Below are 14,463 nucleotides of genomic sequence, written 5' to 3'. Positions count from 1 at the left end.
CTGTAAGTGCTGTTGTAGTTACAGATCCGAGTCCCTGGTACATTGATATCAAGTAAGGGCGCCTGCAGCTCAGAAGGCAGTTTCCATTACACCAGACAAGAGTCTGGCTGCCTGAGTCCTAGAATTGCAGTGGCTTCTGCTGACAATGTGAGGAGTAGCTGCCCCATCCAGAGTGTGGCCCTGCGCACTGCCCCCTCCCCTGGAGGGACTGCAGAGAACAGCTTGGAGCATGCCCTTCCCTTTCCCTTATCTCACCCGCTATGCTAATGCTGCTCATCCCTCAAGATCCCAGTTGTTCCTTCTCAATTCAATACAAACTAATCAACTGCCCTGGGCTTAGTCCTGTACTTTCTATCCTTGATATGGTTTAATTTTCACAAAACACCTTGAGGTGGGTATTATCACTCCCATTAACAAAGAATAAGGTGGGGGCTCAGATAGGCTAAGTAACTTGCCCAAAGTCACACAGCTTGTAAGCAGTGAAAATGGGATTTACACTCAGGAATGTAGCCCTTCCAACAGCCCTGCTGCCTGCAAAAGTGACTCAGATATGGACTTTACAGTCTAGCAGAAGTCTGAAAGCATCAAACAAAGAGGCAACTTACAGTAGCATGAAATATGCAACCACCACTATATCAACTGTGTTTGCAAAGCAAGTTAAGTCAAGGACATACAAATTGCTATGGATTTCAAAGGAAGATTGGAAAAGGCTTTTTGGAGGAAGCAATGCATGCATTGGACCTCGGGTGTTGGGTAGGATTTTGCAAGGCTGAGGTAGTTAGGAGGATGTGCCAAGAGAGCAGCCGCTTCTGGATCAAGACCAATCCACTCAATGCCTAATTCCAGCCTTGTCCATCACCCATTCACTTCGCAGGGCTTTTCATCTCTCACACTTCCTTTGTCCCTACGTTCTCAATATCCACACCAGGTCAGACACGTAGAAGGTGCCGAGTGAATATTAGAGTTCAGCAGTGTCCTGCCTGGTCCCTATTTCTAATCTATCCTTTAACCCATCCTCATACTAGCTAAATTTCAGGACAAACCCTGCCCACAATAAAAACTACTTCTTCTAGGGAATTTGCCCTGCCCATAGTTCCTGGAACACTACTAATCCACACACCCACAAACTCATAAGGCAGGCCTCAGGTGATAAGACCTTACCCGGGCCAGCAGTTCATTGGCTGAGCAGCCACCAGTCAGATTCTCTTGAGAGAGTCAAAGACAGTCAGTGGTGTGCACCAGAGTCACACAACTCTGGAAAGTCGGCACACTAGCAAAGGAAAAGCCTTGACGTGAGAGCAAGAGGCCCCAAGGGGTGGAGGGAGCAGCCACCACCGCCCACCCTCCCAGGTCCTAATCCCTCCCCAGGGAGCCCAGCAACACTCCATCTCCTGCTTTGAGGCATCTTGGAGACAGCCTGCTGTGCCTTCACAATTCTTCTTATCACTTTTTTTCAATTTTAGACCGTATTTATTCACTCCCATCATCAAAATTGAAGAAAGTAACACACAAAGTTTCTCCCTCCTTCTAATTTTGCTTAATTTTATGATTATTGCTGTCAAGATGTATAACTTTTTTTTTTTCTTTTGAGATGGAGCCTCTCTCTATTGCCCAGGCTGGGGTGCAGTGGCGCCATCTCTGCTCACTGCAGCCTCCGCCTCCGGGGTTCAAGCGATTCTCTTGCCTCAGTCTCCGAGTAGCTGGAATTACAGGTGCATGCCACCATGCCTAGCTAATTTTTGTATTTTTAGTAAATACGGGGTTTCACCATGTTGGCCAGGGTGGTCTTGAACTCCTGACCTCAAGCAATCCACCCACCTCAGTCTCCCATATTGCTGAGATTACAGGCGTGAACTACTGCACCCAGCCAAGATGTATAACTTTTAAAAAACATTTTATTAAGTAAATTTTCAAAAGGAAGGAGAATAATGTAATGAATTTGATGTGTTAGCACCAACTTCAACCATTATCAACGCTTGGCCAGCTGTGCTTCATCTATATCCTCACCTACATCCACACGTGGATTTCTTTGAATCAAATCCCAGGCATCATGTCATTTCATCTGTATATGTTTCAGTACAGAATATCTAAAGATTAGGACTTTGAAACCTACAATATTGTTTTTACATCTATAAAAACTATAAAATTTAATATAATCAAATATACAGTCAGAGGTCACATTTCTCTGGTTGATATACAGTCTGTTTGGACTGGGATACATATATAAGATCCTTACATTGCTACTGATAAAATGCTTATGTCTCTTTTAATCTACAGAGTCTCCCTCCATCTCTTTTCCTTTCTTGAAATTATTTATTGAAGAACCCAGGGTTCCTATAGCAGAGTTTCCTATAGTCTCATTGCAACCCCAGAATATCATTTGATCAGATTCAGATTTGATTTTTCTTTTTACAAGACTGCTTCAAACCAACCAGGGAACTGTTGGGGGCAGGGGGGGAAGACGACTGCTTCATAGGTGATGGTGGTGATGTGTACGTCTATAACACAAAGGACAATGCCTGTTGCTCTCTTCCTCTAACTCCGTCTCTTTGTCTCTTTTAGTGATATTATCAGCCATTGATGGCTCATATTCACTTATTAGGAATTACAGAATGATCTTTCCAATCTATCATTCCTTCTTTATTAACTGGAAAACTTCTATAGTGACAAAGTCCCTCTTTTCAACTATTCGTTTACCCTAAGGTACATTTTGCAAAGGAAAGATAACATAAATGCCTGATTATTTTCCTTTATCAGTTTTCAAAACAATGGGGTCGTTTTTTAGCATCCTCCAAAAATAAAACCAATGAAGTAACATTTTAAAAATGTATCGGGCAGGCCAGGCATGGTGGCTCATGCCTGTAATTCCAGCAGTTTGGGAGGCCGAGGCGGCAGATCATGTGAGGTCAGGAATTCGAGACCAGCCTGGCAAACATGGTGAAAACTCGTCTCCACTAAAAATACAAAAATTAGCCGGGTGTGGTGGTGCATGCCTGTAGTCCCAGCTACTTGGGAGGCTGAGGCAGGAGAATCGTTTGAACCTGGGAGACGGAGGTTGCAGTGAGCTGAGATCACACCACTGCACTCCAGCCTGGGTGACAGAGCAACACCCTGTCTCAAAAAATAAAAATCATTATGTCTCTCTTGAAAAAGAATATCATTATGAATTCATAGATTTAAACTTTTTTATGTATTTCAATTCATTGCCATTATTATCCTTGTTGATTAATACCATTCCATCTTGGCCTGACAAATGCATATTCAGCTTGGTTCCCGAGTGCTTTTGACATGACCACAAATGGCCTTTGATGTTCCAGACTCATCTTGTTCTTTCCCTGCCCTCAACATGTAACCAACGAAGTCTTCAAGGAACCTCGATTTCTTTAGTGTGAAACAATGATTCAAGACCACAGTCTAGGCAGTAGGAGCCCCCTTTATTCAAACTTGAGCCAGTTTGAATGGATTTTCCACCTCGGAGCTGAATAGATGTTGACTAGAATTCTCAATGTTTCCACCAAAATAAGTTATGAAAGAAGCAAATCTGGTCGCACAAACCTAATTTAATCTCTTCCCTTTTTTAGACAACGGTGCCAAGATATTCGATGGAGAAAGAATAATTGTTTCAACAAATGGTGCTGGGACAACTGGATATTCACATGCAAAAGAATGAAGTTGGATCCCTGCCTCATGCATGTTGTGTGTGTGTGTGTGTGTGTGTGTGTGTGTGTGTATATAAATTTATATGACAGACAGACACTGTCCTTTGCGTTATAGATGTACACATCACCACCATCAGCTATGAAGCAGTCAGGGCTTTTTTCCCCAATTGTTCCCTGGTTAGTTTGAAGCAATCTTGTAAAAAGGAAAATCAAATCTGAATCTGAGCAGATTATATTCTGGGGCTATAATGAGACTATAGGAAACTCTGCTATGGGGAACCTGGGTTCTTCAATAAATAATTTCAAGAAAGGAAAAGAGATAGAAGGAGAATCTATAGATTAAAAGAGACATAGGCATTTCATCAGAGGCAATGTAAGAATGTTTCTGTTATATATTACATATTATATATTCATTCATTTATCCAACACACATATATACATACTGCTTCCCTACACGATGCCAGGTACTGTTCCACACACAAAGGATCCAGCAAAATGTACAAAAATTCTAGCCCTTGGCTGGGCGCGGTGGCTCATACCTGTAATCACAGCATTCTAGGAGCCAAGGCTGGCAGGTCACTTGAAGCCAGGAGTTTAAGACCAGCCTGGCCAACATGGTGAAACCCAGTCTCAATTAAAACTACAAAAAAATAAAAAAATTAGCTGAGTGTGGTGGTACATGCCTGTCCCAGCTACTCAGGAGGCTAAGGCACAAAAATTGCTTGAACCCGGGAGGTGGAGGTTGCAATGACCCGAGATTTCACCACTGCAACTCCAGCCTGGGTGACAGAGTGAGACCCTGTCTTAAAAACAAAATAAAATAAACAAAAAGCTTCTGGCCTTTGTGTTGTTTACATTCCCATGGAGAGAAGAAGGCAATAAACAAAACATATACAAAGATTTTATACAGTATAATACATTGAAGATAGTCAATGCTATGGAGAAAAATAAAGCAGGGAAAAGGGGTGGTCAGTAGGGGAACAGGGGAGAGGAGGGATCGCAGTTATAAACAGAGTGATATTTGAGCAAATGTTTGACGGAGGTGAGGGAACGAAACGTGCAGCTAATTGGAGGAAAAACATTCTAGGCAGGGGAAATAGCAAGTGCAAAGGCCCTGAGGTGTGCATGCCTCGTGTGTTCGAGGAATATCCAGGGAGTGGAGTCTGAAGAAGGCAAGTAGGAGGTGAGGTGAGAAAGTGTGAGGAGAGACAAACTCTGCTATTTTATTGGAGCAGAGCACAGCGGCGTGTTTACATCTAAAAAGAGGAGAAATTATTGTGGATGGTGACTCCACAAGGGGAACGTATGCAGCTTGCCTGGTTTAAGATAAGGGTCATAATCAGTGGCACACGGGAGCCGGCACGTACCAACTTGCAACAGTCAAATGTTTAGGAACCTTAAGAGCCAGTTGATAAACACAGCTATTAGTAAAAATTAAATTCCGGATTTATAATTAAATAAGTTATATTTAATAGTATTATATTTAACAATACATATTTAACAGTAGCAGTATTTGGTACTTAGAAAGTGGTAAAGGCAACAAATTGGGGCTTGATTTATTATTTGTTGTCTAGACTTAGGAAAATGACGAAGAAAATGTTAATAATAGAGCTTTAACTTAGAATCATGCCATACTTGGAACCATTACATTGTAAATAGGACAAAAAGTTAAAGAAATACTTTTCTAGCAGTCAAAAACTATTGCCCAAGTCAACAAAGAAGTCACTCACATCATTGATGACACTGATGAACTAGTGAAATGTTGACAAACATCTGAAAGTTAAGGTTCCTCCATTTTAATCTTATAGGTATTAGCCAGCATTTATGTCATAACTACCTGTTTGTCAATATCAACCACAGGTTGGCATACAATATATGCCACGGGTTCAGCAAAAAAAAAGGTTCAGAAACAAGGGTTCAGCAAAAAGCAATGAAAACATTCTAAGGGAATCAATAGGCTAGATGGAATTTAGAATACTGTATAATTTCCTATTATTTGTACATTGGGTGCTACAATTCCTTTATATCAGTAAGATTTATCTGACATTTGCATGTGTTTAAAAAAAACATTTAATTTCTGGAGTGCCAGTTATTAAACATTTACCAGTACACCTCTGGCTACAATCTGATCAAATCCAATTTTACATACCTTAGAGCCCAGACAGATAGAGGAGAGAGAGGCCTCTCAAGGAAGCGAAGCAATTAAAAGGAATGGAGTTACTTCAAAATCATTCTGCTCTAGAATTCAGAGTCAGCTAGGCTGGAGACCAAGAATTCCTTTGTGTTTATATTTATGATACCTTCTATTTACAGTAGGTGATTCTAGCTCTCCATTTATGGTAGTGATACAGTGTCCTTTTCAAGTAAACTTGTTTAAATTACCAAAAAAGACAATTTCAAGAAAAATGTTAAGTAAATGATAATACAGGAAATACACGGAAGTGGTAAAAATTCAAATGATGACCTGCAATGTCTACACTGGGAAACACTAGCTCAGTGATTAAGAACTCAGGCTGGCTGGGCACGGTGGCTCACGCCTGTACGCGCCACTGTACTCAAGCCTAGGCAATAGAACAAGACTTCCCCTCAAAAAATAAAAGAACTCAGGCTTTCAAGCCATATCTGGGCTCAAATTCAGACACTCCTAATTACCATTACCTTTGTGAATTCATTGGCCTCAGCGTCCTTGTCCATAAAACAGGGACGCTGCCAACTCCACAGGGTTGCAATGAGTTGTGAGATACAGGGAAGCCCAGAGCCTGGCACAAATGGGAGCTGACGAAAGCGGGGCTCCAGGGAGGAGCCTCATCTGGGGCCTGGCCTCCTCAGCCCAAAACAGGCAACACCTTCAAATTCCTCTCTGACGTGTACAAAATGTAAATATTAACAAGCACGCACACGCAACAGCAGGACGCACTGCTCCCTGACTCAGCATTCTCCCCTACGGCCCTAAGTGCTTCCCTCTCCTATCTGCTGGAGTAGCAGGTTCTTAGGGGTTCCTTAAACCTCAACAGAGCCCTCAGCGATCAGTCCCTGGTTCTGCTGGGCACTCCGATTATAAAGAGGAAAAGGCTTCTGCCCTGCCCCAGAGAGCCCTTCCCAGCTAGAGCAGGAGACTGGTAAACAAAGTAGAGCTGGTAAACAGACTACCTGATGATGACCACGGGAATGGCATGGTCCCCTAAGTCTCCTTCGGAGCTCCCATTGCTCTTCTCTGTCAGGAATTTTTTTTTTTTTTTTTTTTTTTTTTTTTTTTTTTTTGAGATGAAGCCTCGCTCTTATCGTCCAGGCTGGAGTGCAGTGGCGCTATCCAGCTCACTGCAACCTCAGTCTCCTGGGTTCAAGTGATTCTCCTGCCTCAGCGTCCTGGGTAGCTGGGATGACAGGTGCCTGCCACCACGCCCAGCTAATTTTTGTATTTTTAGTAGAGACGGGGGTTTCGCCATGTTGGCCAGGCTGGTCTCAAACTCCTGACCTCGAGTGATCCGCCCGCCTCTGCCTCCCGAAGTGCTGGGATTTCAGGCATGAGCCACTGCGCCCAGCCTCTGTAAGGCTCTTTTGTTTGCAAGGAATGGCGACTCGGTCAAGGCCTCTAGTGACAGGTCTCTATTGTAATAACAATACAGCAGCAACATTGGCGACATTTGTGCTGGAGAGACTGCACTGGCCCCTGGATCCCCACTCCATGCCTCACCAGCTGCTCTGGGCCTGGCAGGCTGACCTCTGCGTTTTGTAACCACCTAAAAGCCTCGTCCTTTGGCCTCTGATCGGATTGGCCTTTGGGGATCATGGGCAGGAGATCAGAATGAGGGAGAACACTTGAGAGTACGTATCCTTTCCACTCCTGCTCTGTAGGGCCAGGCTGGCCCAGCTGTCCTCTTATCCAGACCCCCACAGTTCCTGCCCTGTCACCCTGTCTTGAGGCTGCTAGGTATCTGATAACTACTTCCTCCCTTCGCCTCATCAGGCCTAGGAGTACTAAAGACTTCTCAGCCAGTTATAGCCCAGGGTGTTCCACCATTCTTTGTCCCTTCATCTGACCTATACCTTTGTAAATAGTCTCTCAGCCTCTCTCTCCTCAGTTACCCAATTTGGGTGTCCTGCCCAGACCCAGACCACTACCTGCTTACAGAGTGCTTCATATGCATCAGCAGGCCCTTCTCCGCATCTTATGTCCATTAACTCATTGAAGCATCAAAACGACCCTATGAAGCAGACACCAGGAACAGCCCAGTTTACAAGTGAGGAAACTGAGACACAGAGTACTCAGTTACTTACTCAAGTTTACATGGTGGGAAGTAGCAGGGCCAGGCAGTGTCTCTGCTGACCCCACTCCGTGTTAGGATATGTACAAGAATAGGAAAGTGCGTGTCTATTTTCGCTTCCCGGAGCACAGGACCAGCCACACCGGCAGGTTTCTGGCACTCTGGAGTGTAGTTCAGAAATGGAAAGCTCACCCAGGCCCCACTGGGGTCTGACGCCTCACTATCTCCTAGCCGCTGGTGTTGCCACATCGGTGTGACTCAGTCACATTTGGTCTGCTTCTCCTGCTGCTAGCACCCTGCTTCTCTCTGCTCTCCTCCCATCCCCACTGCTTCTGCCTTCTTTGTGTGTCCTTTAATTTCTACTCCTTACCAACTACTGCTGACTCAAACTCCCCAAGAGGGGACCACTTGATTCGGCCAGCCACTAGTCCACTTTAAAAGTCACTGGTCTCGGCAGGACCCGGTGGTTCCCAGCTGTCATCCCAACATTTTGGAAGGCTGAGACAGGGATCACTTGAGGCCAGGAGTTCAAGACCAGCCTGGCAACATAGCGAGACCCTGTCTCTCTACAAAAGAAAAGTAACTGGGCATAGTGATGTGTGCCTATAGTCCCAGCTACTCAGAGGTGGAAGGATCACTGTGTCCAGGAGTCCAAGGCTGCAGTGAGCTACAATCATGCCACTGAACTTCCAGCCTGGGTGACAGAGCAAGAACCTGTCTCAAAAAGAAAATTAATAAATGTTTAAAAAGTCACTGTCTTGTCCCTGAGTCAGGAGATGCATGGTTACCCGATGGGATATAGGGGTCAATGGAAGGGAAGACATCAGCAGACCCACCACAGGATTGTTTCATGGCAAAGTAAACAGAGACACACACAAGCAGGAGATTGCACAGCCTGCTTCCAGGCAAAGGTATACACATTCTCATGGTGGGTGGGGAAGTGGATATACCCTCCCAGCCTCTCACAACTGTTCTGGAAGCTCTGGCTGCATACTGGCTCTCCCCAGTAGCAAGAAGCTGATGCAAAACAACCCTTGCACATTACCATGAGACTAGGTGATGCAAGACTCAGTTTCCCAGGAGCAGCCCAGCAGACTGGGGCCTCAGGCCTACCCCAAGACCATTCCTGCAAGTGTCCACTGGTCAGCAGTCAAGGCTACAATGAGAGGGCCACCTAGTGCAGAAATACAGACCAGGCCAACAACACAAAAGAAGCCACTAAGGGCCCCTTCACTGACCTCTCGGAGTGTAGCAGACGCCCAGGTCTTGACAGGCTCCTCTATAGCACATTCCTTAGGCACCCTCCACTCCAATGTCCCCGAACTTCCCACAGTTCACAAACATACCGAGTTCTTTCATGACTCTGTGTCTCTGCCCCGGACCAGTCTCTCAGCCCAAAAGGTCTTTTCCTGCCTTGTTCCGGCAAACTACTTCCTAGTCATCCTTCGAAAGATGCTCCTGAGAAAACCTCCTCAGATACCCCAAGCCCGATCAGCTGTCCTGTCTCCTGAGTTCTTCCTTCTTGGTCCTCTGGAACAGCATTCACCTTGTGATACACTGACTTTTATTTTTTTTTAACCTGTCTGTTCTCTCTCTCTCTTAAACCAAGAACCAAGAGCAAGGCCTGTGACTGATTCCGTTTTATATTTTAGGGACCTTCCCCAGACCAGGAACACACTAGATGTTCCCCAGGCAAGTATTAAAGAACTGAATAGATGAAGAGCAAGGAACATCATCAGAAAACGGTAAATAGCGTGGTGACTGTTGTTTCCCCAAAGCAAGCAGAGCCTGAGACAAAGCTTAGATGAAGTTTATTTAGGAAAGGCTGGGCGTGGTGGCTCACACCTGTAATCCCAGCACTTTCAGAGGCTGAGGTGGGCGGATCACCTGAGGTCAGGAGCTTGAGACCAGCCTGGCCAACATGGTGAAACCCCGTCTCTACTAAAAATACAAAAATTAGCCAGGCGAGGTGGCATGCACCTGTGATCCCAGCTACTCAGGAGGCTGAGGCAGGAGAATCGCTTGAACCCAGGAGGCAGAGGTTGCAGTGAGCCGAGATTGCACCACTGCACTCCAGCCTGGGTGGCAGAGAGAGGCTCCCTCTCAAAAAAAAAAAAAAAAAAAAGACATTTATTTAGAAAAGTGATTCCAGGCAACAGGACTGAGGGACTGGGGAGAGGGGAGTAGGCGAGGAAAGAAAGCCAGCACAGGTGCATTATCCGCCGCTCACTGCCTTACGTAACTGAGGCTCAATCCGGCTGGGGGCTTCTGAGGCGCTGTGTGTGTAGAAGGAACCTCAGAATTGTCCACTGAGAGAGAGAAGAGGGAGGTCTTCACCCTCTAGTTCTCATCCCCAGCTCATCAAAGGGTACCCCCTATCATGGTAAGTACCCTGCAAGTCCAGAAGGCAACCAGGAGGCAAATGTGTCCTGTGCCATGCTGCAGGATCCAGGAGACGTCAGGCAGCCAAAGCCAGAGCCGTCGGCCACACCTGCACAAAACTGGTTGCTGCGGCAGTGGCTGAAGTTGTAGCTGGGCCAAGAGGATGTGCCGCATCCATTTAAGTCTGTATAAGAGTAGGTGAAGTTAAAGGTAGAAAAGCCGGGTTAAGGTTATATTGTAGAGGGCCTTGAACATCAGCCCAAAGCTTTATTTGCCACTCAGGATTTCCACACAATGCAGTAATATAAATGGCAGTACCAAGGGGGTGATTTGAGTTTCTTTCGCCTCCTCCCTCAATAAACCCAATCTGCCATTCTCCAAAAAAAAAAAAAATATATATATATATATAATCTTAGTAAAAACCATGCAAGTCCTCTCCTCCTACTCCCATTAATCAGTTGCCATGCTTAAGCCACTCTATAGAAATACTAAGCACCCAGTCGGGTGCAACTGTCTACCTTACCTTTCTATGAGGAAACTCCAATAAATAAATTGTTTCAATGCTTAGATCTTTATTTGTATACATCTTTAAGATTAAAAAAAAAAAAAGGCAGAACTTAGGAACCTTTAAGAAAGAAACCAGTCAAGGTGGTTCATGCCTGTAATCCCAGCACTTTGGGAAGCCAAGGCAGGAGGATTGCTTGAGTCCAGAAATTTGAGACCAGCCTAGGCAACATAGCAAAGACCCTGAAAAGAAAAGGGAAAGAAAAAAGAGAAGAGAAAAGAAAAGGAAGGTGGGGGAAAGAATGAGAGAGAGAGAAAGAGAAGGAAGGAAGGAAGGAAGGAAGGAAGGAAGGAAGGAAGGAAGGAAGGAAGGAAGGAAGGAAGGAAAGGGAAGGGAAGGGAAAGAAAGAGAGAGAGAGACAGAAAGAAAGAAAGAAAGAAAGAAAGAAAGAAAGAAAGAAAGAAAGAAAGAAAGAAAGAAAGAAAGAAAGAAAGAAAGAAGGAAAGAAAGAAGGAAAGAAAGAAAGAAAGAAAGAAAGAAAGAAAGAAAGAAAGAAAGAAAGAAAGAAAGAAAGAAAGAGAAAGGAAAGCAAACAAACCAGTCAAGAGGGCCCTCCTTATTCAATCCATAAGGAGTCTTCAGATGATGGGGAAGTTCCATTCTAATTTCCAAAAAGACTTAGATAAATTATAGGAGAAAGAAAAAAATCCACATTCAAATTGGAAAAGAATCAAGTAGGATACACCTGGAGAATACATGGGGTGCAAGGACACTACTCTTTTAATAATTAGACAGGACATCTACAATGAGAGCTGGCCTCTGGGACACCTAACATTCTCTGATTTGCCACCATTCAGAACAGTATGGGAAGCACTTTCCTATCTCCTCCTGACTCTGGTGGAACACCTATATGAAAATCTGCCACAGTTGCTGTCTCTGTCCTTTTGTGGTAAATTAGATTTTCTCGAACAGTCAAAGATCAAAGGCAAGATGAGAGATTAAGATTTATTTTCTTATATGAGTCATAGCCTGGATCACCAAACAGAGTTCACCAAATGTTTTGAGCAGCGATGACAAGACTGAGACAAGATTATGGAGTTCTGGTGTGACATTTAATTAAAACTCTTCATCTGATCAAGGGCACTGTCACTATTGGTGACAATGTAAATTACCCATCACCCAGAAATTCTGCCTCTGGGAATTTATCCTAAGACACTAATAAAGAATGTGGGCTTACACTTAGCTACACGAATATTCACCAGACTGCTCTTTTAAAAAGCAAAAATTGAGAAACAGCTTAAATTCCCAAAAGAAAGGGATTAGTTTAAAAAAAAAAAAAAAAAAGATAGATGTAAGACTGGGCACGGTGGCTCACACCTGTAATCCCAGAACTCTGGGAGTCCAAGGCAGGATCACTTGAGCTCAGGAGTTCAAGACCAGCCCGGGCAACATGCTAAAACCCTATCTCTACCAAAAATACAAAAAATTAGCTGGGCATGGTGGTGCATGCTTGTGGTCCCAGCTACTCAGGAGGCTGAGGTGGGAGGATGAGGTCAAGGTTGCAGCGAGTCAGATCACACCACTGCACTCCAACCTGGGTGACAGAGTATAGACACCGTCTCAAAAAAATATTTTTAAAGATAGGTGTTCCATGCTGCCATAAGTGTAAACACTATATATATGTACACACACACACATATTTATATATTATACTCTAACATAAGGTTAAAAGAATCTGTAGTATTCCCCAGGTTAATATTGGATGGATGGGATTATGAATATTTTAGATGTTCTCTTTGTATGATTTGCCCATTATGAGCACGAACTGTTTTTATGATACAGAAAAATAACGAACAAAATTCACTGGTTAGGGGTGCAGTTTAGAGTCCCATTGCTCCGGCTTAAAGTGAGCATAAATTTCCCTCTTTTTCTGGCTGCAGCTCATGAAGCAGTTTAGTCCAATAGACATTATCCACCTTCTCCAGGGCATGCCCAGCACTGCAAACTGCACAAAGGTGGGGACACAAAGGTGAAGATGGGGTACGTTCCCTCCCCCTGAGAGATTCAGGCCAAGTCAGCATACATACACCTCAGCAGAAACGCACTGGACATCTCAGGGAAGCCTAGAATTTGAAGCACTCCTGGGCCTCCCAGAGACGAGATACTACATTAAAGTGCGTTGTAAGGCAGCACTATACTAATGTAGGCTTCCAAATGCCTCCCATCGGAGGAACCAGCTCACAGGAGAAGCTAAGTGCTCTCAGGAGAGCTGGGGTGTGGAGTGAACAGCACGTGAGGAAATGGTTATGTGACATCTTTATGGCAAGCACATACAGGCAGGATTTTTAAAATGTCGCAGCGATCCTTCCAGTAGGAATACTCATCCGACAGAGTAATAATACTTTCCTCCTATAGAAGAATACTACAAAGACATTATATTAAAGGAAGACATTTCACTTTCCTTTGATACTAGACATCTTCTGTCTTCTTGTCTGAGTTTCAAGTGTGCTGATGCCGATTTTCTTCATTGCAGTTGCATGCTGCCCTCTAGTGTTTGTCCATATTATTACACCCTGTTGTAATAGGTTGAAGGTGGAGGGGAGGGAGCTCTGGGGGAAAGGAAATGTGCTGGACATGGGATAGAACTGTCAAAAGCACGCAAACAATAGCCACTTAAATGGTGAAACATAATCAATGGTCCTATTTTTTCTGTAACAATAAAAAATGTTCTTGTTTTGGGTCGGAATAACAACAGCTAATATTTATTTACCATGTGCCAGGCACAATGCTAAGGGCATTGCAGACATGAAATCATTTAACCCAATAGAAGAAATAAGACGTAGTGTTTCATAGATCAGTAGGGTGATTATAGTTTAGAATAGCCTATTGTATATTTCAAAATAGCTAAGAGCATAATTCAAATGCTTCCAGCAAAAAGGAAGGACAAGTATTTAAGGTGGTGGCTGTCCCAATTACACTGCTTTGTTCTTAACAAGTTATATAAATGTATTAAATTATCACATGTACCCCCGAAATATGTATATCTATTATGTATCAATAAAAAATAAAATTCTAAAAAATTTCATCCAACAATCCAAAGAGGGGAGAACTATCAACTGCTCTGTGCATGTGCAGTGCTTCAATGTCACATCAAAACAAAGCAAAATCAGGGAACAGAGTGATTAATGGGCTACAGAGCAACATGCCTAAGTTTTGTTGTGACTTCTGCAATACATACCTCACCCATGCCTGTCCATCTGTGGGAACCTACCACTGCAGTGGGAGGAAACACAAAGAGAATGTGAAAGACTACTACCAGAAATGGATGGAACAGCAGGCTCGGAGCCTGGCTGACAGAACAAAGACTGCATCTCAACAAGGAAGAACACCTCCGACTCTGTTCTCTGCTCCTCTTCCTGCAGGGGCGATGATCCAACCTCTCCCACCCGGGCTCTTTCTGTTCTTCACCAGGTATGATGCCAGCAGCCCGTCAGAGAGGCCCTCCCATGATGCCAATGATGGGCCCCCCTCCTCCTGGATGATGCCAATGGGATGTGCTCCTGGAATGAGGCTGCCCATGGGAGGTGATATGGTTCTGTGTCCCCACTCAGATCTCACCTCGAGTTGTAATAATCTTCACATGAGGTGGGAG

At 44.2% G+C, this 14,463-nt stretch overlaps 1 pseudogene; it reads left to right on the top strand.

Annotated features, from left to right (window-relative positions):
* The window catches only part of LOC102118913 (U1 small nuclear ribonucleoprotein C-like), a 41,667-nt pseudogene that overhangs the window by 26,863 nt on the left and 341 nt on the right, over window positions 1-14,463 (top strand).

The sequence above is a fragment of the Macaca fascicularis genome, chromosome 2, assembly GCF_037993035.2.
Source record: "Macaca fascicularis isolate 582-1 chromosome 2, T2T-MFA8v1.1".
In the NCBI taxonomy this organism is placed as follows: Eukaryota; Metazoa; Chordata; class Mammalia; order Primates; family Cercopithecidae; genus Macaca; species Macaca fascicularis.
The sequence above is the reverse complement of the archived record's forward strand: the minus strand, read 5'-3'. Positions and strand labels throughout refer to the sequence as shown.